At 43.7% G+C, this 22546-nt stretch overlaps 1 protein-coding gene across 20 annotated transcripts in view; it reads left to right on the top strand.

The window, feature by feature from the left end:
• LOC308585812 (uncharacterized protein) overlaps positions 1–22546 on the top strand; it is a 229543-nt gene that overhangs the window by 105428 nt on the left and 101569 nt on the right. For 9 of the 20 annotated variants that reach the window (XR_014007566.1, XR_014007568.1, XR_014007569.1 and 6 more), the window contains 4 exons: positions 13285–13368; positions 15426–15505; positions 16106–16208; positions 19960–20034. The gene's annotated coding sequence lies outside the window, so the exon portion shown is untranslated. Of the gene's footprint in view, positions 1–13284; positions 13369–15307; positions 15506–16105; positions 16209–19959; positions 20035–22546 lie in introns of those variants that run through there. The other 11 variants (XR_014007561.1, XR_014007562.1, XR_014007563.1 and 8 more) reach the window with 4 other exon arrangements.

Here is a 22546-nt window from a genome sequence, read left to right as displayed (position 1 = left end):
TTTCTTTTTATCTTGTCATTCCAGAATCCCACTTCTCGCCTTCAGCTGCTTGCATCCATATTGATGGGGAACAGGATAAATAGAACAAGCTAATTTGTAATCCCAGATAGAAAATGATGGCTCGACTGTTTCCGTCATTGAGCACTCTGCCAGTTTAAACAGCTGATTAGTCAGCTTCTGTGGAATCGATCTGAATCAGTTCCACCTGCGTGCTCCCACCAGGAGCCACTTTATTGTAAATCAATCATTCTGAAAACAACTCACAAAGGGGCCAGTCCTCACTAACAAGCCATCAATTTGACCTGTCTGTCTGGAGCACACTGCCAATTAGGAGTGCAACAAACATTTATTCAAAAATTATGGGCAAGTTTACACAGTTTATTTTTCCTCTTCTTAAGAGGCACCTGTAGCAATATATGTTGCTGTATCATGTTTGTTTTTAAAATCTTATTTGGGGAGGGGGCAGTTTCCAGCTATCACAATAGAAAGGGCTTTTGGTATGTGCATGAGAAAGAAAACATGTTCAGAATTTTAACAAACAGATGGGGCAGTTAGCCTTTATTACTAAAAGCCAATGTTAGCAGGAACTCAGAATCTTTATGTCCTGCCCTTGATCCCCTAGGGTATAAAGATCAATCCTAGAAGTCAGAGAAGTTCTCCTCTTTCTTTGACATGATGAATTGCTAAATTTTGGCCTTGCGGGATAGTGGCTCATCCAACTGGCAGTGGTTGGAGAATCTGCCTTAGGAGGGATGCACAGATATATGGTTTGGTCTTTCAACTTTTCCTTTAAGATAGTTCAAACTATCCTAAATAAAAGAGAATGAAAAAGATATGTTCTAGTTTTCTGCCCTTTCTTTTTCTTTCCTTCTTTTTTAATTGGCGTGTCTGGGCATTTCATTTATGTCAACACAAAACTGTGAGAATAATGTTTGGAAGCTCTGTGTCATGTTTAGTATCTCAAGAGTGTAAGACTCTTCCTAATAGAATCATAGAATCATAGAATCCTAGAGTTGGAAGAGACCACAAGGGCCATCGAGTCCAACCCCCTGCCAAGCAGGAAACACCATCAGAGCACTCCTGACATATGGTTGTCAAGCCTCTGCTTAAAGACCTCCAAAGAAGGAGACTCCACCACACTCCTTGGCAGCAAATTCCACTGTCAAACAGCTCTTACTGTCAGGAAGTTCTTCCTAATGTTTAGGTGGAATCTTCTTTCCTGTAGTTTGGATCCATTGCTCCGTGTCCGCTTCTCTGGAGCAGCAGAAAACAACCTTTCTCCCTCCTCTATGTGACATCCTTTTATATATTTGAACATGGCTATCATATCACCCCTTAACCTCCTCTTCTCCAGGCTAAACATGCCCAGCTCCCTTAGCCGTTCCTCATAAGGCATCGTTTCCAGGCCTTTGACCATTTTGGTTGCCCTCCTCTGGACACGTTCCAGTTTGTCAGTGTCCTTCTTGAATTGTGGTGCCCAGAACTGGACACAGTACTCCAGGTGAGGTCTGACCAGAGCAGAATACAGTGGCACTATTACTTCCCTTGATCTAGATGCTATACTCCTATTGATGCAGCCCAGAATTGCATTGGCTTTTTTAGCTGCCGCGTCACACTGTTGGCTCATGTCAAGTTTGTGGTCAGCCAAGACTCCTAGATCCTTTTCACATGTACTGCTCTCAAGCCAGGTGTCACCCATAATAGATGCAGGAGGGATGGGTGCGGGGATATGTCCTGCCTTAAACTCTGATGCCAGGCTGGGTATGCTAGCTGAGATAATGCGATTGCATTGCCAAAGTGTGCTTTTCGAGACAGGTTATGGTTGGCTACAAGAATGTGATACTCTGTCCTACAAGCTGCATAGCACCACAGCTCAAGAAAAAAAAGGCTAGGGAAAATATTTCATTCAAACCCTAACTTAAAAGGATAAGAAGAGCCTGTTGGATCAGGCCAATGACCATCTCGTTGAGCATCCTGTGGCCAACCAGATGCCTGTGGGAAACCGCCGAGTTGAATCTGAGCACATAAGCACTCTTTTCTCCTGTTGTCTCCAACAACTGGTATTTGGGAACCGTACTGCCTCTGACTGTGGAGGCAGAGCGTAGTCATCATGGCTAGTAGCCATCTATAGATAGCCTCTTTTTCATGAATCCTCCTTTAAAGCCATCTAAGTTGGTGCCCAAAAGGGACACGGGTGGCGCTGTGGGTCAAACCACAGAGCCTAGGACTTGCCGATCAGAAGGTTGGCGGTTCGAATCCCCATGGCGGGGTGAGCTCCCGTTGCTCGGTCCCTGCTCCTGCCAACCTAGCAGTTCGAAAGCACGGCAAAGTGCAAGTAGATAAATAGGTACCGCTCCAGCGGGAAGGTAAACGGCGTTTCCATGCGCTGCTCTGGTTTGCCAGAAGCGGCTTAGTCATGCTGGCCACATGACCTGGAAGCTGTACGCCGGCTCCCTTGGCCAATAAAGCAAGATGAGCGCTGCAACCCCAGAGTCGGTCACGACTAGATCTAATGGTCAGGGGTCCCTTTACCTTTACCTTTAAGTTGGTGCCCATGATTGTCTCCTGTGAGAGCAAGTTCCATAGTGTAACTATGTCCTTTGTGAAGGAGTTTTTTAGGAAGAACTTGGTGACTTTAAAATATCCTACTGTCACAGAACTCTTTCGAAATCAATGCATTTGCTAAAGAGCTCCTCCACATGTGTCACAGAACCCCAGCACATTGCAGATGATTCTGTGATGTTCCAGAGTGAATTTCACATTCATTTGCTCAACGGGTGGATAAGTCTGAGAACATGACCCAGAACGTGTCCAATGCTCTTGTGCAGCTGGAGAGGATTGAAAGGGTATGGATATGCTGTCTTTCACACAAGTTTGTCTGCTATTACTAATATAACAAAACAGGTGTGAGGGGAAAGGCAGTGGACTTTCCATCTTTAAGGCTCTTAAGAAGGGATGTGGGAATAGAGGAAGCACAATACAGGTCTATGAGGATCTGTAGTTGCAGTGCAAGTTTCACGAAGCCCTTTTGGGAAGGAGAGGCATACAGTGGCTGATTTCTCCTTCTCTAGAAATACAAAAGCCAAAGAATATTGTCACATAATAAAGTAAGAATGTCCACATTTACCAGGATAACTTAATTTATAACTGCTGCTGCTCAAAATGTGAAAGAGGACACCACCCATTACATGCCGTTCCTCCGCTCCCACAAACTGAAGCAAGAACTTGACAGTCCTTCTCATGTCCCCTCTCTTGGTTCTACTTTATTACCACTGTAGTCAGCCCATTCTTCAGAAATGCTGAAAGTCCAGCGAAAAAATTAAATGGTTTCTTTAGCCTATACTTGTCCTGCCAACTGATCCTTGGAATGCCTTTTGCTATAACTCACTTTCATTCTAGGCTGGAATTATGGAGGCTCAATGCCGAAAAGCGACACCAAATGCTTTGTATTTTCTGTCTCAGTGACTTTCACCCTCCGTTTGTAAGGAAAGAGATGTAGGCAGAGTCCTCGATAGGACAGAGAAGGATTCACAGGCTCAAACGGAACCCAAGCCCTGTTTATTATTTGGCTGAGGGATCTGAACTGTTTCAGTGGGACTTATATCAGAGTAAACATAGACATCTTGGTTGTAGTATGTTTATGGTATCTGTAAGTCGCTTTGAGTCATTCCCACAAGTAAAGTAAGTATGAAGATGATGATAAAATATCTGGTCTGGTTTCATACCTGGTTTTGGGGGAGAGATGGGGAGATGTGAGCCTGTTGGTTCCCCTTAATCTCCAAGTGGCTCTTGGCACCATAGACCATGGTGTTCTTCTGCAACAACTCAAGGAGGCACTGTACTACAGCAGTTCTGCTCCTACCTGCAGTGTCACTACCAGAAAGTCGTACAGTCGTACCTTGGAAGTCAAACGGAATCTGTTCCGGAAGTCCGTTCGACTTCCAAAACATTTGGAAACCAAAGCGCAGCTTCTGATTGGCTGCAGGAAGCTCCTGCAGCCAATCAGAAGCTGCGGAAGCCCCGTCGGATGTTCAGCTTCCAAAAATAGTTCACAAACTGGAAAAGTGACTTCCGGGTTTGTGGTGTTCGGGAGTCAAAACGTTTGAGAACTAAGCTGTTTGAAAACCAAGGTACAACTGTACTAGGAAATAGCTTTTGGGCTGTGGGGATCCACAAGGATCCAGTCTGCCTCCTATGCTTTCTATATGGAACCATTGGAAGCTGTCTGTCTTTCTGGATCCATGTTCCTTATCCTGCATCCTATTCCTCACTCTGTCATGTCCTCAGGTATTACCTTGGCACCAGATAATGTGTAGCTTCATGTCTACTGAGAAAGAGACCTGATCTTCCATTTAGTGCATGGAAGGTAATAAATGACCTTGTTTATTCCTAGCTGACTATAGCATAGTATCATAAACCTCAAGAGGCAATTGTCTGGTCATTTCTGCTTACTGCACTCAGAGCTAGGAAGGGTCTATGACCATTGGCAGGAAGAAAATGGGATTGCTACTTTCTTTTTGGGCGGGTTTCATGTATTTTTGAGGGTTGTGTGACCAGCAGAGTTGATAGCACAGCTTTTAAAAGCATAGGAACCCTCCTACACTGAAGAAAAGGCAGCAACCCAAGAAGGTAACTTGGAATAAGAGGTAACCTATGCAAGCTGTTGTATAGAGGCTAAAAAGGGAGAAGCCCCTCGGTTCAAGTGTAATCTCAACTATGAATTCATTAGGGGACCTTAGGCAGGTGTTCTTCCGGTTTCTGCCCCCTCCATCCCCTGCAATATGAGGTCAATAAAACTGGCCTCTGTTACACAGGTACTGTAAAGAATACTGGAGAGCTTGACTTGCAATATACAGAAGCTATTATCATGCTAAGATACACATTCTGGAATGTGAGGGTCTCAAGGGCTTGCAAATTGAATTCCATGCATTTCTTAGAAGGCAGTCTTCTGTAGGTCTTTAGGACTGTCATGGAGCCATAATTCTTCATATGCCAAGTCTATTTCTTGAGCCTGTCCTGTAAAAAAAATAAAAAAAAATCCAACTGGATCCCACTATCCCATATCAAGCCGCTACATTCCCAGCCAAAATGATCTGCAAGTCCCCCACCAGCTGCCAGTGTTTCGATAAATGCTCCGGAGTTGTGTCTGCAGCCAGATGGTCCTTGACAAAATCTTCACATGTCAACTTGTATTGTGATATCAGAGCAGTTTCTTCCCCATAGTTTTGTGTGCATGTGCACACACTTGCCATTATTTTGCTTCTCTATTTTTTTCTGCACTCAGAAGAAGGATTTCTGTTTTACCTCAGACGTTATTCAGAAATGGCAGCCTATGAATCGCTGAGAATTTTGCATTAAATTCCAACAGTTCTAACACGTTTTATTCCAGGATGTGGCTTTCCTTGGTACAGAAATTTTATCCATAGAATGGATAGCAGAGAGATACACAGCTTTGCTATATTTTCTTGTGTGCCAAGGAGGAAGAAGAATCGCCACAGAACCCTAGGGAACTGATAAAGGAGGGACAAAGAGAAATGAAGGGAATACAAATAATATGCAAAGGGCTAACTAACAGGACTTGGGAGAGTTGGCCTAGACTAGTGGGAGAAGGTTTGTGTAAGGAGCTACGGTAGCGCCTTGGTTCCCGAACGGCTTAGTTGTCAAACAAATCTGTTTCCAAATGCCGCAAACCTGGAAGTAAGTATTTTGGTTTGTGAATGTTTTTCGGAAGCCAAATGTCTGACACAGCTTTCACAGCTTCCAACTGAGTGCAGGAAGCTCCTGCAGCCAATCAGAAGCCGTGCCTTGGTTTTCGTATGGTTTCAGTAGTCGAATGGACTTTCGAGTTGAACCCTGAATGACATATTATCAGCTTGAGATGGAGAGAAGGAGAGGGAGAGTTATTTCTTTTATTTCTTTATCAATCAAACAAACATCCAGAATATCCCTTTCCTCTTTTGAAAGTCATTTGTCCCCCATGAAAGGGGGAAATTTAATGGAGCTTGGTGTCTTCTATTCCTTATGGGCAGGGAGGCCTGCAATTGTTTATAAGGATTTCTACCTTTTCTTCCTTTCTTGAACAGCAATAAAATCTTTGCTGCCACTCCCAGTGATGGTTAAGCTGCAGTGGGCAGCCTGACGATTTTCCTAACTTTAGTCATTCTGTGACAATGATAAATACCACCCCCATACATATATTCATACTCCATGAATATTCTCTCTCTCTCTCTCTCTCTCTCTCTCTCTCTCTCTCTCTCTCTCTCTCTCTCACACACACACACACACACACACACACACACACCACCCCAGCCATAATTGTAGCCCAGCTCAGGATTTGAGTCATGAGTGGCAGCTAGTACCCATGAAAATCAGAGTGCTCAGGATTCCAACTCCACCCAAGTTTGTCCACCAGCCTTAGCCTCACTCCCCCTTGAGATTCAATATTATCATCCCGTGATTATGTGTGAGTGACCTCAGCTGAAAAACGTGTGAGAGAGAGATGAATTCTCTTGTTTCTAGTGTCTGGCTTGAGATACCCAGTTTACACATGCAAACTGTTACTTGATAGTCATTAACGGATGTACTTCAAACCAGCTCTGAATTCTTATCAGTGCTTCTCCTTATTTGATGCATTTTCTCTGGAGTTTGCATGCATGCTGCGATACCACGAAAACTGTCATATTTGATTATATTTTTTGTGAGACTTTTTCCCCTTTTCATTTCCATACATTTACCATGGATATTAGTTTTAAAATTTGAAACAGCAAGAGGAAGTACTTTGCTTGTTGGGGGAAATATTTCAGAGTCTGTCCAGTTTAATCTTGCCACCATAACCATGAGATGGCCACCCTAACCAGCAGCGAGGGTGTCCTTCAAAGAATAGCCCCTAGGCACTGGCGTCTAACATCTAGCAGCCGCACATCAGTCCTAGGGAAATTAAAGCCAATTTCTGGACACCAGACTGTGGTTTTTATTCATGCATCTAGACAGCATGGAGACTGCCTTGCCATATACTGACATAAAGGACAAATAGACCTAGTTATTATCTGTGACACAGTGAGAGCCCAGATGACATGCTCCGACAAGGTCTGAAAACAGTAAAATAGAGATGTTGAAAGGAACTGGTGTTAAAATGAAGCTCCAAGGACTGCATCATGGGATGGTGGCAGGATTAGGTGTGTAGTGTCTTAAAAGTAGCGTATTGGGACACACGCACCCCTTGCCAGTTAACTTCCAATCCTGTTCATATAAGAGGCTGAGTTTGATCTTAGCATTGTTAGTCCAGTGAATTCTTTGTTGGAGTTCTGAATTTGCAATATATGGGGTGAGTGTTGATTCTTATGTAGCCAAAATAGCAGCATTCATGTTAGGAAAATACAAACATTATTTAGCGGGGAGGGGGAAATCCAGAGGGTGGTAGTCAACTAAGTTTTACTTAGACTAGACCCATGACATTAATGAACATAATCCATTTCAGTGGGTCTACTCTGAATACCACCCACTAAATGGTCATACACCAAAGAGAACCCAATGGAAACAAAGCATGCTAATTAGCCACTGAAATTGCTAGTAAAAACAGGTGGGGCCCATAGAGAAGGGGAAATGGGGTTGGCTGGTGAAGGGGAGGGTATGGCCGCAGTGGTCCAGGAGGCTTCAAAACAAGTTGGCAGAATAGGACTAGCTCAGGTATCTTCAACCTTTTCAGGCCAGGACCCATTTTTAACACATACGCATTGGGGAACCCTTTTCTTATTCTTTTACCTTACATTTGCATGGTGGTAATGTTCCTGTTGCGACCCGCCTTGGATCTGGCTGAGACCCACGTGGGTCCCCACCCACCAGCTGAAGACCAGTGGACCAGCCCCTAGAGAAGGCAAGGAGTGCAGAGGGTGTAAAGAGGAGAGTGGAAACTGGGAAGTTCTGTATATTTATTCCTCCTTTGCCCTTTACTCCATTTCTGTCTTTTTCTCCAAGTGAAATGAGTGTGTGTGTGTGTGTGTGTGTGTGTGTGTGTGTGTGTGTGTAAGAACCTTCTCATTGTTTTGATATGTCATTCCCTGGTTTACTTTGAGATGCTATTTTTAATCATCTCCATAGAAGGAAGTGAGAGTTGCCTATAGAAACCAATGGAGAAATTAAGTTAGGACTGGGCATTAGTACATCCTACACCTAACAAAAATACCAAAAACAGAGCAGCAAAGAAAAGAGTTCCTGCAAGTTAAGGGATAGGCTGAAGCCAAGAGGGTTACAAAATAGAATCTTATTCTATTTTACTCAGTTTGAAGGGCTGTGCTGAGATACAGAAACCCTGCGCTGTTGTTAATGCAGATCAGAGGTAGGACTGAATCTGCTTTGGATTCCCATGTTGCACCCTCACCATACATTTAGAGCAGCTGTTACATGCCACTTTAATTGTTGTGACATCTCCCAAACAATAGCGTATACAGTGGTACCTTGGTTTAAGAACAGCTTAGTTTATCAAAAACTTGGATTAAGAATGCTGCAAACTTGGAAGTAGGTGTTTTGTTTTGTGAACTTTGCCTTGGAAGCAGAACATCTTCCGCTTTCTGTCGAGTGTGTTCCATTTGTAAATTAAGTCCCCCACTGCTATGGGAAAGCATGCCTTGGTTTAAGAACGCTTTGGTTTAAGAATGGACTTCCAGAACAGATTAAGTTCATAAACCAAGGTACCACTGTAATTAGTCTTAAGGGAGTGGGGGAACATTGGTGATGCATGAATGGCTTCTGCATGTGGTTTCAAATGCAAGAGGCTGTGCAGTGCAGTGAAATCTTGTTCATGCCAGAAGCACCAAATTCTGTGTACAAATCCACTTAAAATGGATGTCCTCTCCAATCCTGGTAGGAGGGCCCCAGCAGTGACTTTGATGCCAGAGGCCTCAGACATCCCAGAACGCGGCATGATTGCCAGTCCGTGTCACTGCTATTCTTGTAGCCTGCAGGTGTCAATGCAAGCACCAATAAAAATGAACCAATAAGGATAGGGAAAGGAATTTAGCAAGATGAGGAAGTTGGGGAAAATATATTTTTCATGCATAAGTCGATCAAATTCAGCAGCCTGCTGTGATGGGAAAGATACATAATATGATAAAGCTTGGTAGCAAAGACATGTGTGATTGAACAAACCAATGAAGAGATAACATTTGAAAGCTTTACAGCTTGGAAAGCTGTTAGCAAGCTGGGGTCCCCTTCATCATTTTTAATTTTAGTTTTACTGCCCTTCATTTGCTTTGACAGGTTGATGTTGCCATGGTGCAGTTGCAATCCTCATAAAAGTGCTGTTACCCTTTCCAAGAAGGCTATTTTTTCCAAGGGTTTATGCCACATTTTATAGTTATGTCAGAAGGTTTACTTGGTTTATGAATCCTGCAAGCAGTAGGATTGCTTTGGAAACTCTGAGTTGCATTTTGGCTTCTGCCATTTAACGGTTTAAGCTTTAAAAAAAGATCACCATATCAACGTGTTATGTCCTTTCAATAATTGAACTCATTACAAATTTATCCTTTTGTTAATAAGGGCACATAAAAAGCATTCTATGCTTATGCTACCCATTTGATCCAAAAAATATTTGCTGCAGAGGGTGGGTGGGTGTGGGGAGCTGTCACATGTCCTTAAATATTGATCAGCTATAGGAAACAACATCATCAATCACATAAACATTTACGATTTGGGGGTGGGTGGATTGGTACTTACACAGAGTTTTTGTCATACCTATAGAGTTATTTCCACTGGCAGGCAACCCAGGATGCCCACGACAACCTGTCCAAATGCTATGGCCAGCAGCATGCAAATGTCAGTCTCAAATATAAAAACTTCTGCCAGCATGAAAAATAGCATGTCCGTGATAGCTCACTTTCTCTGACCATTGGCAGAGGAAGTATTCACTTTACATCAAGTTAACATGGGGTCACAGTATAGTGGGGAGTTAGCCAAATATGTTACACTACCCAACTAGCTCTGATCCATATTGCACTTGGCCCTAAACTACAAGAACAGAGATTGGCTAAGATATGTTTATGCAATTTCCATTAAAAATGCAGTATTGGGCCACGTGGAAAAGAAACAAGCTGCCCAGTCTGTGTTTTAGGTGAGCCGCCTCTGATGGATAAGCTTGCTAGGAAGTAAGTTGCATTGAAATAAGTAAGACTTCTGTGTAAATGTGCTTAGGGCTGTTCTGCAAGTAACGTGCAACATCACAGAAAGCCTATATCAGCGGGTGGAATTGACCTCAGGCTTCTCAAGAACCAGGCTGGTAGTTTTTCTTCTGTTGCAGGCTTCCTCTTCAACTTTTGGGTGGTGGCGGCGGTGTGACGTGTGCCTTTACATTAAAGATCCAACGATTTTGGGACAAGAACACTTCCCCCCATTTCTACCCCTTTATCTTCAGTCAGTTAAGCAGGTTACTTTGGTTGCAGCTTTATACTCCTGCTTTGTCTTAAAGAACAGTACCCTGTCATTGGTCCCTCTTTGTTCGATACTTTCCTCCTTAATTGCCTTTCCATTCGAGCCAGAGACGTATAGCGGCAACTGCAGTGTGGTGCAAAAAAACCCATTCATTGTTATCAGTCAACCGAGTCTCCTTCTGGAGCACCTTAACAAGAGCTAGTTCACAACGAGCTGAAGGCACAAGATGGATGGTGTTCATAGTTCATTATTTGAACAAGGGTATCTGACTTATGGCAAATCTATCTGAGAGAGTGTTGTAGAATTCTATTTTATCTTTAAGAAATGGTGTTTTAGAAAAGTAAGATATTTACTTCTCTTGCAGTGAAGAATTTAAGTAGAAAAATTCCCTCTGTTTGTTTGAATCATACTAGAATGATGAGGCAGGGCCGAGTCATACATCAAGCAACCAAAAGGGGGGGGGGGCAGGGGGCAGGGAGAGACATGACTCTTCAGGGTTGTATTTTATTTTGTGCAAGAAGAAGATGCCCCATGCTATGGCTGGACATACTTTGTGCTTTAAAAATATTGCTGCAGTCTCTGAGCAGTGCAAGGTTCCAGGGGTTCCAGGCCAGGATTCGTGTTTCCTTTGGAATGAGGCACAGAGAAGACTGTGGTGTCTTTATGATATATGGTTTATTTACACATATATACAACCCAAGGCTACGAAGGAGGGGTTTGCAGCATTGACACACCAGAGGGGCCTTGATTCACAGCCTTGGATTCAACCAGAAATCAAGCATCACTCTGTCTCTCTGGCTTCCTAGCCTGTTGCTTTTCCATTTCTAGCTTCTAGCTCAAATCTCTCAACTCTCACCTTTTTTCTTTCTAACTACCAACCAGTTTGCTGCCTGGCACAGATCCACTTTATTTGTTCCTTTAATGACCCATTACCTAGGCCAGGCATGTCCAACAGGTCGATCGCTATTGATCGACCGATCTCAGGGGTGTCCCAGGTCAATTGCAGTATCAACTTTGGTCAACCCCCCCCCCAAAAAAAAAAGCTCTACAACTTTGGTCACTCTTCCCCCATCTACAATAGATAGATCACAGCCAGTCTTTTTATACTGTGAGTAGATCACAGTCCCTTGGGAGTTAGATGTGCCTGACCTAGGCTATCGCCCCATCAGGATGCTAGCCTGGCTTAATTTTTAACACTTGCTGGATCCAGAGGTTACAAGGGTCTCAGCATACAGCCTGCTCCCTTGCCTCTAAATTCATAACAATGAATTCATTGTCAGTTCTTTTTTTCTGCTTATGTTACTCCTTAAATTACATAAATGCAAATGCTTAATAATTGTTTCTCAACAGTTTCAGCTGTTCCTCTCTCTCTCTCTCTTTCTCTCTCTCTCTCTCTCTCTCTCTCTGTGTGTGTGTGTGTGTGTATTCCCAGTCATGCCAGATATGGAAAACAGCTATAAAGTTGATAGGCATAGATGAGATAAATAGATAAATATAGGCGGTGAGCATTTTGTATGCATTCTTTTGGACCTGGAATAGGGCATAACGGGTGTAATGGGGCAGGACAGGCTTATGCATGCTCTGCCAATGCGCACAGGGGCCAAGAGTGGAGCCCCCATGCAAAATGGCCACCACCTGTAGCAGAAAAGGAGGGAATCATTTTCACCACTTTGGATGGGTCAACACTTTATAGCTGCAATATCAAGTGATGACTTCCAGATTTGAATGGGCTATAATATTCCACATTGCTTTACTTCACCTTATCTAAGTATAGTCAATTAGAGATAGGAAGATTCCCCCACCCCCTTCATTAACAGGATTTGTACAATTAATTTCAGACTTGAAGGTGCATAGTTTGTTACTGCTTTAAGTCCTTCAGTTGTTTTGCATATTCTGCTCCCTGCCACGTTGCCGATGGAAAATAGTAAAAATACTGCTACAATTTATCTTGATGTGGCTGATTTTAGTTGCAATCATGTGTATGTTCTTTTCGTGCAGTGTTTCACTAACACACACACATATGTTCCTGTGCCCCATTCAAAATGATAGTGATAAAACCTGCACTGTAATTTGATTTCTTATAGTATCTGATCACTATGCACAGCTGCATATGCATGCTGGTAAAGCACTGCACAAGAAGAATATCGATAATAAGTAGAAGCATTTCAAGATAGAAGTTTTGCATTATGAGAACAAAAAAAATCCCCAAACCCAAACAAACTCAGGGATCGTTGACACTCTGTTTATGTGGGTGGGAGGAACTGAAATCTGAGAGGAACAATGGAAATTGAGCATGTGCTATGCTTTGTACAATTTTTAAATTATATATAATGATAGGGGGTCCCTAATGCATCTGCTGCATTGAGGAAAAAAAGAAAGAAGGAAAAGGTAATATTCAATATTTGGTGAGGTATTCAAATGGATAGAATTTCAGATGCATCAAGCTTCCCCAGCCTCTTAGAGCAAAGGGGTATGGCACATAGCTTTAAAGCTAACTCCAGAGCTGCAAGCTTCAGATCCAGGGATGAAGGCTGTTTGGCTTTGGAGAGTTTTATTGAGGAATTAACTTTCTCTGGCCCATATCTGGCCCAAACATGTCCCTGACTGGTAGTTTATCATAGGAAGAGGCTGGTGCATTGTGAAGCATTTGAAGGAGTGTCCTGATACTAAGGCGAGCGACACTGCTTTGCAATGATGTCTCTCAAGTGCAACGATATCACAAATCATTTGGGCTGCAGAAGCACAGCAGAACTGATGTGCACCGATGTTGCCATTTAATGTGGTTTCCCAGCAAACCTTTCATAAAATTCATGATTGTAGCTGACCTCTCTTACTGGGCTCCTCTCTCTTTCTTTTTTAAAGGCCTATAACCTGGCTTTGAGAAACTGTGCGCCGGAAAAGTGATGTGCAGAGAATCATGTTCTCTTCAGAAAAAAGATACAGGAGGTGAGGCCCCAGTCAAACAGTTGATTAAATGTCACAGTGCATTGGGCCATTTCCTAGACTGTGGTGGGATTTATTTCATTCTGTCTGCACAAGAAGAACCCGACCCTGCACTCTTCTTATGTTACAGCTGCCACTGAAATGCAGGCTGAAGTTAATTTTATGCATTTATTAATTAAATGTATTGCCCACTCTTCACCCAAAGGTCCCAGGGCTATATTAAAAAAATTAAATAACAACCACCAAACAAAAAGTTTAAAAAATAACACCTTGCGATCACAGTTAATATACAGTAAAAGTAGCATCACGTCAATACATCAGAGAGGGTTCAAAAACATTGGAGACCTTCTAGGATCTGCTTAAATTCCCCCTGGCCTTCCCCTCAGTCACTCTTTCCACTTCCTCTAGTGCAACAGAAAGCAGCCCATCCCTGAAAAACAGATATGCACTAAAAATAATAATCCTGCAGACAAAGTGGCAGTAACTAGGAAGGAGGTTTGGTTAGTGGGAACTTTCAAATTCCTCTCCAGGAGGTGCCCTGTGTGGTTGATATCTTGCATATGTACTCACATATTGGAAACCTTCAAGGTCCTGTATGGCATCCAGTAGCAGAAAGTTTTATGCCCAGCTTAGGCAAGACATATCCAAGGGCTCCTCTGCAGATTCCTCAGCCCAATGCACTCATGCACTGCCCCCTCCATCTCAACACCTGCTGTAGCAACTGACCTTCAGCAGATTCTGATGGCAAGCCTTGTCCTCACTTGCTACCTGCTGCGTGTGGGCCAAGCTGCTGTTGAAGGCACAGTTGCAAGTTGAAATCTCTGCTCAAGGCACAGCTTTGGGAATGACACTTGCAGGGGTGCTGCTTTGAAGATGGGCCTTGCCCTCTTACCGTTTTTCAGTCCCTTCTCAATGCAGCCCAGAGCTGAAACAGATAAAACGCTAGAGCAGAAAATTGGGAGGCTGCTGTTGGCATTTTGAACTTAGTGCTATACAAGCCCGGACAGTATGCTAAGTGGATGTAGCTGAAGATTGAACTTTTGGTTCTTTTAGTAAAGCATATGCTGTGTAAATTGATCCCATCTGATACTTGTCTTTTGGACAAAAATACATTAATGCAATCCATGTTATGTTTAAAGGTAAAGGGTTAAGAGACCCCTGACCATTAGGTTCAGTTGTGGCCAACTCTGGGGTTGCGACGCTCATCTTGCTTTATTGGCCGAGGGAGCTGGCGTACAGCTTCCGGGTCATGCGGCCAGCATGACTAAGCCGCTTCTGGTGAACCAGAGCAGCGTACGGAAATGCCGTTTACCTTCCTACCTATTAATCTACTTGCACTTTGATGTGCTTTTGAACTGCTAGGTTGGCAGGAGCAGGGACCGAGCAATGGGAGCTCACCCCGTTGCGGGGATTCGAACCGCCAACCTTCTGTTCGGCAAGTCCTAGGCTCTGTGGTTTAACTCACAGCGCCACCCGCGCCCCATTATGTTTGTCTGGTCCAAAAAGCTGAAGAGCTCACATTCTAGTTACCTACTTCTACCAAAGAGGAAAGAGAAAGGAAATTTGAATAGGCAAAAAACAAATATATCAGTTAGGGTTACTCGTGAGTATATGATAATCAAGGAAATGCAACTTGAGGAGAGGCAAACAAAAGTTCTTTCCCCCATCTCTTCACTGTAATCATTATCAAGGAAGAGCAAGTATTGGTCTGTTCAGCTTAGCCAATGAAATGTTCCTCCACCATTAGAAACTAGAGGGAATGAGTAGTTTTCTTCTTCCACTGTTACATCAGTAGCTGTTACACCAATCCACTGTCATCTAGGTGAATGCCTACCAAGAGGTATGAAACAAGACATGGGATTGGTAAAATGGCTGCTGATGTCACAAAGGCACTTCTTCCACAAGCCTAGTAACCAACACACTTACTCAGAATAAACCATCCTCCTTAAAGCTCTGTAGGAGGAAGCTGGAAGAGATGGTTGGGGAAACACGGCAATTATTGCCGCATATTCTATTCCATTCCAGCATGACTTTACTAAGCCTTTGTGCTGTTTTCTTAGATCATCAGGCTGCCCCCAACTTGACTCTGAATTTCTTAATGCAGGAAAACATGAGAGGGAGGAGGATTAGGCTTAAGAAGGTAAGGCAGAAACAAGATGAAACAAAAGACAAGAGCGAAGCTTGTTGGGAAGGAACACAGCCAAAACTACTACCACATATCCACATACATTTGTGGACTTCCTTCTAGTATTAATTACCCCATAAGCTTTTCAGCACCCCTGCTCTCAAAAATGACTTCTGCAGTTTTTCACGTATCCATCATCAGTTAATGAGAAAAGAAATTCCATTCAGAAATGATCAAAGGGAAGAGAAATTGCAGTGACATTTTTATGGGTGGGGTATGGAGCTTTTTTGTTGCACTTGCCTTACCTTCAAGGTGGCCAAGGGGTTTTCGGAGAGCCCTGTATTTTTGTGGTCTGCTTTCTGCAGACCTCCTGGGTGCCCACACTTCCTGAAAGCCCCATGATGTTATAGTTATAGTTCATTACTTCTTTTAAATAAGTACAGTTTTGTTTTGTTTTTGTTTTAATTCAAAAGGAAGGATTTTCCATTAAAAGGAAATCAGCAAGCTCTATTCAGTCTCAGGTGCTCATTAGCTAGCTTCTCCAGCCTCCTGTATTTCAATTAAAGCTGAAAGGGAATAGGTCATGAGGTAGCTCCTCCCATTGATATTTTTCAGGTGGGGAAGTGTGAGCAGCTGGGGGAGCCAGGAGAGTGCTGGAGAAATATTCAATGGACATAAAAAACACACGTGTGACCTTCAGGCACTTCACAAGGCTAAGGTAAGCTCAACTCTGCACCTATCAAGCTTCTAAAAGAAATTCTAAGGCAATACTAAAGCACACTGTGAATAGGTCATAAAACAGGAGCCAAAATTTAAGCCCACTTTGGAAGAAAATTTTCAATAATTTGGAGGGTAGGTAGTTTTCTTGGAGTAGCGAGCAGCAGCCAGTAGCGGCCATTTCATTGTCCCTTCATGCAGAATTTTCTCAGTCCCATCTCCAGTGCTCAGTGGAAATTGACAACGACTCTTGCTGTTATAAGGGCATAGGGATGAGGAAGCTGTGGCTCTCCAGGTGTTGTTGCATTAGGGCTGGGGCTGACAGGAGTTGGAGTCCACCACCAAGTCCCCCTTTCCTGGTATTAAAATACACTGAAATAAAATTACGTTTGTAAAAGAAAAAGAGAGAACACCGAAACTACATTTTTTAGCATTTTGAATTCTAAACTGAATACTAATACAGTGGTACCTCGGGTTATGAACTTAGTTCATTCTGGAGGTCCGTACTTAACCTGAAACTGTTCTTAACCTGAAGCAGCACTTTAGCTAATGGGGCCTCCTGCTGCTGCTGTGCCGCTGGAGCACAATTTCTGTTCTCATCCTGAAGCAAAGTTCTTAACCTGAAGCACTATTTCTGGGTTAGCGGAGTCTGTAACCTGAAGCGTATGTAACCCGAGGCACCACTGTAAATGATTTGTCTGCCTCGAGAGATGATGGAATGCACCTCCAGGGGTGAAGTCAAACAGCTGTATTAGCAGCACCAAAGTGACCTGGGCTGCCTAGACAACAATTACCTCCCCCCTCCCCCAGCCTCGCTGACGTTGGCCAGAGGAAAGCAGGGCAATACATTTGACACTGACTTGGCTGCAAGCGTTACTGGAAGGAGGTGTACAATGTACCATCCCGCCGTCTTAGGAACTCCACTCTGCAAGGAGTGTGTAGGGTTTCTCCTTAAGCTTTTGTTTTTCCAAAGATATCCTGCAAGGCAGCAGAAGTTTAGCATCAGAGTTTACCTTCTAGATGGGCTACCTTCCCAGGTGGATGAGCCCCATCTGCCCCTTGCTTCCCTCCACAGCATGTACAGAAACAGCCTTCTTGACCATTGGACCCATTGTTGGTCTCGTCTGCTCAATCCGCTGGAGCCTGTCTTTGCATGTAGGGGAAGTTCCAAACTCAAGAAGGGTTTGAGACACATTGACTACCGTCGCGCGGTATGGCTGGCCAAAGCTGTTTCTGGGGTGTGACCTCTGTCTCATGCTGGCAGCTTCTAGGAGGCACAGGAGAGAGCTGAATGCAGGGTGGAGCCAAAGGTGGGCAAACTACCACACAAGGAGGATGCTGTGTTTCTCACCAGAGGGACTGTCTGTCTGTCTGTCTACACCAGGGGTAGTCAACCTTTTTATACCTACTGCCCACTAATGCATCTTTCTTGATGGTAAAAATTCCTTACCGCCCACCAGTTCTCGATAGAAGGAGGATTCAGCCTGTGCCGTAGAACCCCCTACCGCCCACCTAGAATCCTGAAACGCCCACTAGTGGGCGGTAGGGACCAGGTTGACAACCCCTGGTCTACACACACCCAACCACTCTCCTAAGAAATAGTAGCTAAGCTGTGTAAACTATAATTCTAGAGGGAGGTTGCTGTTTCAGCCATGAAGGGTATAAGCCAGGTTTGTGCTTTCATTTTCATGTTATTTGAGGTTGACACAACCTCTTCTTCCTACTGCAAAAACAATGCTTCTTGTACATCAGTAAACTGAGAGGATAGCCTCGAGAGTGACTACAAGGGCAAATTGGCAGGACACTGTCGTGGACAAGCACAGTCTATTAATTGCAGCAAAAACAGCTGTGGAACATGAACTAGCTTCTCAGCCCAGACAATATAAATCTGCTGGCGCTAAATGCCTTCATTTATATATGAGGATACAAAAGAATGGTCTTTAATTATTTCTGGCATATGTCCTTTAAATTCAAAGCTGAAGAATCGTTGCGGGCAAAGGGTAATACTTCTTAACAGGTTACACTTCCCTCAGGATTTCTTGATTGACATCAAAATGGGTTCCCCCCTCCCCATCTGATTGACAGGATGGCAGGTGTGAAGTGATGCTGGAGTGCTGTAATAATGTGTCAAAAGACCTTAAATCAAGACTAATGTGGCTTCAGTGATAAGTTCCCATATGGCTCATATGGAATTACAGGGACAAGCTCATCCAGGGACTGTTATTTTTGGAATATCTCGATTGTTTAATAGTTCAGTCTCCAAGGAGTATTTGGACAGAGGTTTAAGAAAAGCAATTGCGTTTTCTTTTTACTTTTGTGAGGGGATTCCTTAAGGCAAGAGACGTATGCAGGGGGTGGGGGTGGGAGTTTGCCCAGACAAAAATTGATGAGCTAACTGTAAGAAGGTGCAAGGGCGCTTTGAGGAAATTGATTTTTCTTGACAAAACTTTATAGTAGGAAGTGCCAAATTCATATTAAGATTTCACTTCAAGTAAGTGGCAACTTTAGTCCCAGACCAAAACCAGCTTTCTCCATAAGGAGGGTCCCCCCCCCCCCGGCATCGTCTCTGAATCCTCAACAAGGACATTCAGCATTGGTGAGAGGCCAATTGCTCTCACACTATAGTTTGACTATAAATGTTTACTGCATGTCACTTCAGTGCTGCAAATGCAGCAACTACAGCTGTAGCAGGCGATGTAACCTTCCAACGGTTTGACTTGACGTTTTGAGGCGCCATGATCTTGGGCAGGTCGCATGACTCCTGGGGGAGCATGTCCTGGAATACGCACATCCCCATTTTCTCCCCATGACCTGTTGGAGGGTATGTGAAAGGCATGCTCTCATTGAGGTGGCAGACCTGTGTCTGAGTTTCAGATTGCTGGTGGGGCCTTATAAATCTACAAAAAATCTATTCCACATAGAAAAACAAGCTGACTTGAACCAAGTTGAAGGACCATCAAGCTTACCTGAATTTTTGGGGTGAATTTGGTGACAGAGGAGGGGGTGAAGCATCTTCTTTTCTTTCTTTCTTTTTTGAAACTTGGGGTTCAATTTTCGAAGGAGATGAAACTTGCTAGATCTCTTTAATGGTTAATCAGGCTGGTGGCCACCATTTTGAATTTCCCTGAATGGCCTGAGGTTCCTGGATTGAGGAATGACAACTGCCCCAAAAAAGTTGTTGGGAGGGCTACCTCTCTCCACCCCTGAATAGATTAGGGCATTCTGGAAAACTATAAATGACAACCACCAGTTTTGAGGAGCTTCAGTAAGTTTTGCTCCACCCCCTCAAAAATCCACCTCATGACCAGAATGCCACCTCATTTAATGGTGAACAATGCCATGAAATTAGGTAACGCGTGGATTGCCTAGCTCTAGCAAATCCCTGGGAGAAGTAGGCATCAGTTATGATTGACATGGCTAACCAACAGTGCACAGGGTGACCTAGTCAGAAGCACACTGCCTCACAACTTTCCCATGGAAGAAGAGGTGCAGAACAGAAGTTCTGCTTAGGGGACAAAGGCTTCCCGCACAAAGAGGGTGTACCAGTTGGATTGTCCAGGCCAGCTGTCCATGGAGCCAGCTGTGCTAGGAGGTGATAACTTACAAGTGTTTGCCTGTATAGTGCCTTCTTTCTACCTTGCTAAATGTGAGGTGTTCCTCGGTAAAGTTGCATGTATTTCAATCTGCCTTCAAGTTTTCCTTCTGCCTCGTGTGATACTTATCATCATCATCATCAGCATCATTATTTTCAGTGCTCCCTAGCAAACTGGCAAGAACCACTTCCCACCTGACAGACTGCATTGCATCAACCAAACAAGCCAATATAGGTATGTGGATAAGTGTTTTGTTTGGGTAGGTTCATTGTATCGATTTGATACACACACACACTGACAGACGGAACAAAACTTGATAGATGTTAGATAAAGACGGAGGATGTGAGTATGTTTTGCAGTTTGGCATCCTCCCGCAACAACACTTTCTTGAACAGCTGACAAGAGCTTGGACAATCCAGCAGTATGCATCAGCTTTGAGAAACGTGGAGATTTGTGTGTTGCTCATTTGCTTCATGCAATCCTGTTGGCCTTTGTCGGATTTCTCAGCTTTGTGGCTGAAGCTTGATGTATTGAGTGGACTCTGGCCTTCCTTTGTGTCCGTGAGTTAGCCTTACATTAATTATAGCTGTATGCTGTCCTCTCATATTCTTCCCTTCTCTCTAGCTCCTTGTTCCCCTAAGAGCAGGCTGTTTCCAAATATGAATAAATCTGAATGTCAAACCAAGCTCCCCCTTACTGCTTCAAATACCGATCTGAATATGAATGTCAGGACCCTGCACATGCTTAGTTTTTCGTATGAGCATTTCTCGCCTATCCGGAGGAGTGATTTGACTTCTCTGTATTGCATTAGACCACTGTCATTAACGACAGGGGTGTCATTTTGATGTGATCTGTGAGGCAGCCGAAGCTTTGAAGTTGAAAGATAGAACAGACATAGATAAATTGTGCTCAGAGTATGCTGCTATTGCAACCATTATTGCTGGCAATTATTTCGCCAAGTGACACATCTGATAAGAAGTCATCCAGCTTGCTGGGAGGGAAGAGAGGGAGGGTGGGGGAACCTCCATTCATTGCAGAAATGTGGTAGATCTGTTGATTTTATTTATTTGGGTATTTTTAAAAAAATAAATAAACAAAACACACCAGGCTGATAAAAGCATATTAGATTTGAGAGTTGCTTCTGTCCCCATATATTTCTTGTGCCTGTTCTTTCTAAGCTGTATTTAAGGTTTGACTTTGGATGTCTCTTTGGATGACCTTGGGCCAGTCAGGTTTGCTTTCTAGCATTTTGGACACCAGTCTTATTTTTTATTGTGTTCTTCTGAGTGTCTTAGCCATTAAGAGCCACGTCAGAATAGCCATAGCAAGCCCAGCCCATCTTTTCTTATAATATCCATTAGATTATACACTGTGGGTAGTGCACAACCTTGAAATATGGCAGAATTACCGGCTAGTTCTGATAGTAAGCTCTGAACAGCCCTATGCTGCTCGACCTGTTTCTTAATCACTTGGATGATGGAGTAGAGGAGATGCTGATTAGATTTGCAGTGGACACCAAACTGGAAGGTGAAGCTACTTCTCTTAGAACAACCATGGGTTCCCAGACGTTGCTGAACTACAAGCTCCACCAACCCTAGCCCAGCCCAGTGATGCAGCAAGATAGACCCCACTGTGGATCATAGAATCATAGAATCATAGAATCATAGAGTTGGAAGAGACCACAAGGGCCATCGAGTCCAACCCCCTGCCAAGCAGGAAACACCATCAGAGCACTCCTGACATATGGTTGTCAAGCCTCTTCTTAAAGACCTCCAAAGTAGGAGACTCCACCACACTCCTTGGCAGCAAATTCCACTGTCGAACAGCTCTTACTGTCAGGAAGTTCTTCCTAATGTTTAGGTGGAATCTTCTTTCCTGTAGTTTGGATCCATTGCTCCGTGTCCGCTTCTCTGGAGCAGCAGAAAACAACCTTTCTCCCTCCTCTATGTGACATCCTTTTATATATTTGAACATGGCTATCATATCACCCCTTAACCTCCTCTTCTCCAGGCTAAACATGCCCAGCTCCCTTAGCCGTTCCTCATAAGGCATCGTTTCCAGGCCTTTGACCATTTTGGTTGCCCTCCTCTGGACACGTTCCAGTTTGTCAGTGTCCTTCTTGAATTGTGGTGCCCAGAACTGGACACAGTACTCCAGGTGTGGTCTGACCAGAGCAGAATACAGTGGCACTATTACTTCCCTTGATCTAGATGCTATACTCCTATTGATGCAGCCCAGAATTGCATTGGCTTTTTTAGCTGCCGCGTCACACTGTTGGCTCATGTCAAGTTTGTGGTCAACCAAGACTCCTAGATCCTTTTCACATGTACTGCTCTCAAGCCAGGTGTCACCCATCTTGTATTTGTGCCTCTCATTTTTTTTGCCCAAGTGTAATACTTTACATTTCTCCCTGTTAAAATTCATCTTGTTTGTTTTTGCCCAGTTCTCTAATCTGTCAAGGTCGTTTTGAAGTGTGATCCTGTCCTCTGGGGTGTTAGCCACCCCTCCCAGTTTGGTGTCATCTGCAAATTTGATCAGGATGCCCTTGAGTCCATCATCCAAGTCGTTGATAAAGATGTTGAATAAGACCGGGCCCAAGACAGAACCCTGTGGCACCCCACTAGTCACTCTTCTCCAGGATGAAGAGGAACCATTGATGAGCACCCTTTGGGTTCGGTCAGTCAGCCAGTTACAAATCCACTGAGTGGTAGCATAGTCAAGACCGCATTTTACCAGCTTCTTTACA

This window comes from Podarcis bocagei (assembly GCF_964188305.1).
Source record: "Podarcis bocagei genome assembly, chromosome: 4".
Classification (NCBI taxonomy): Eukaryota; Metazoa; Chordata; class Lepidosauria; order Squamata; family Lacertidae; genus Podarcis; species Podarcis bocagei.
The sequence above is the reverse complement of the archived record's forward strand: the minus strand, read 5'-3'. Positions and strand labels throughout refer to the sequence as shown.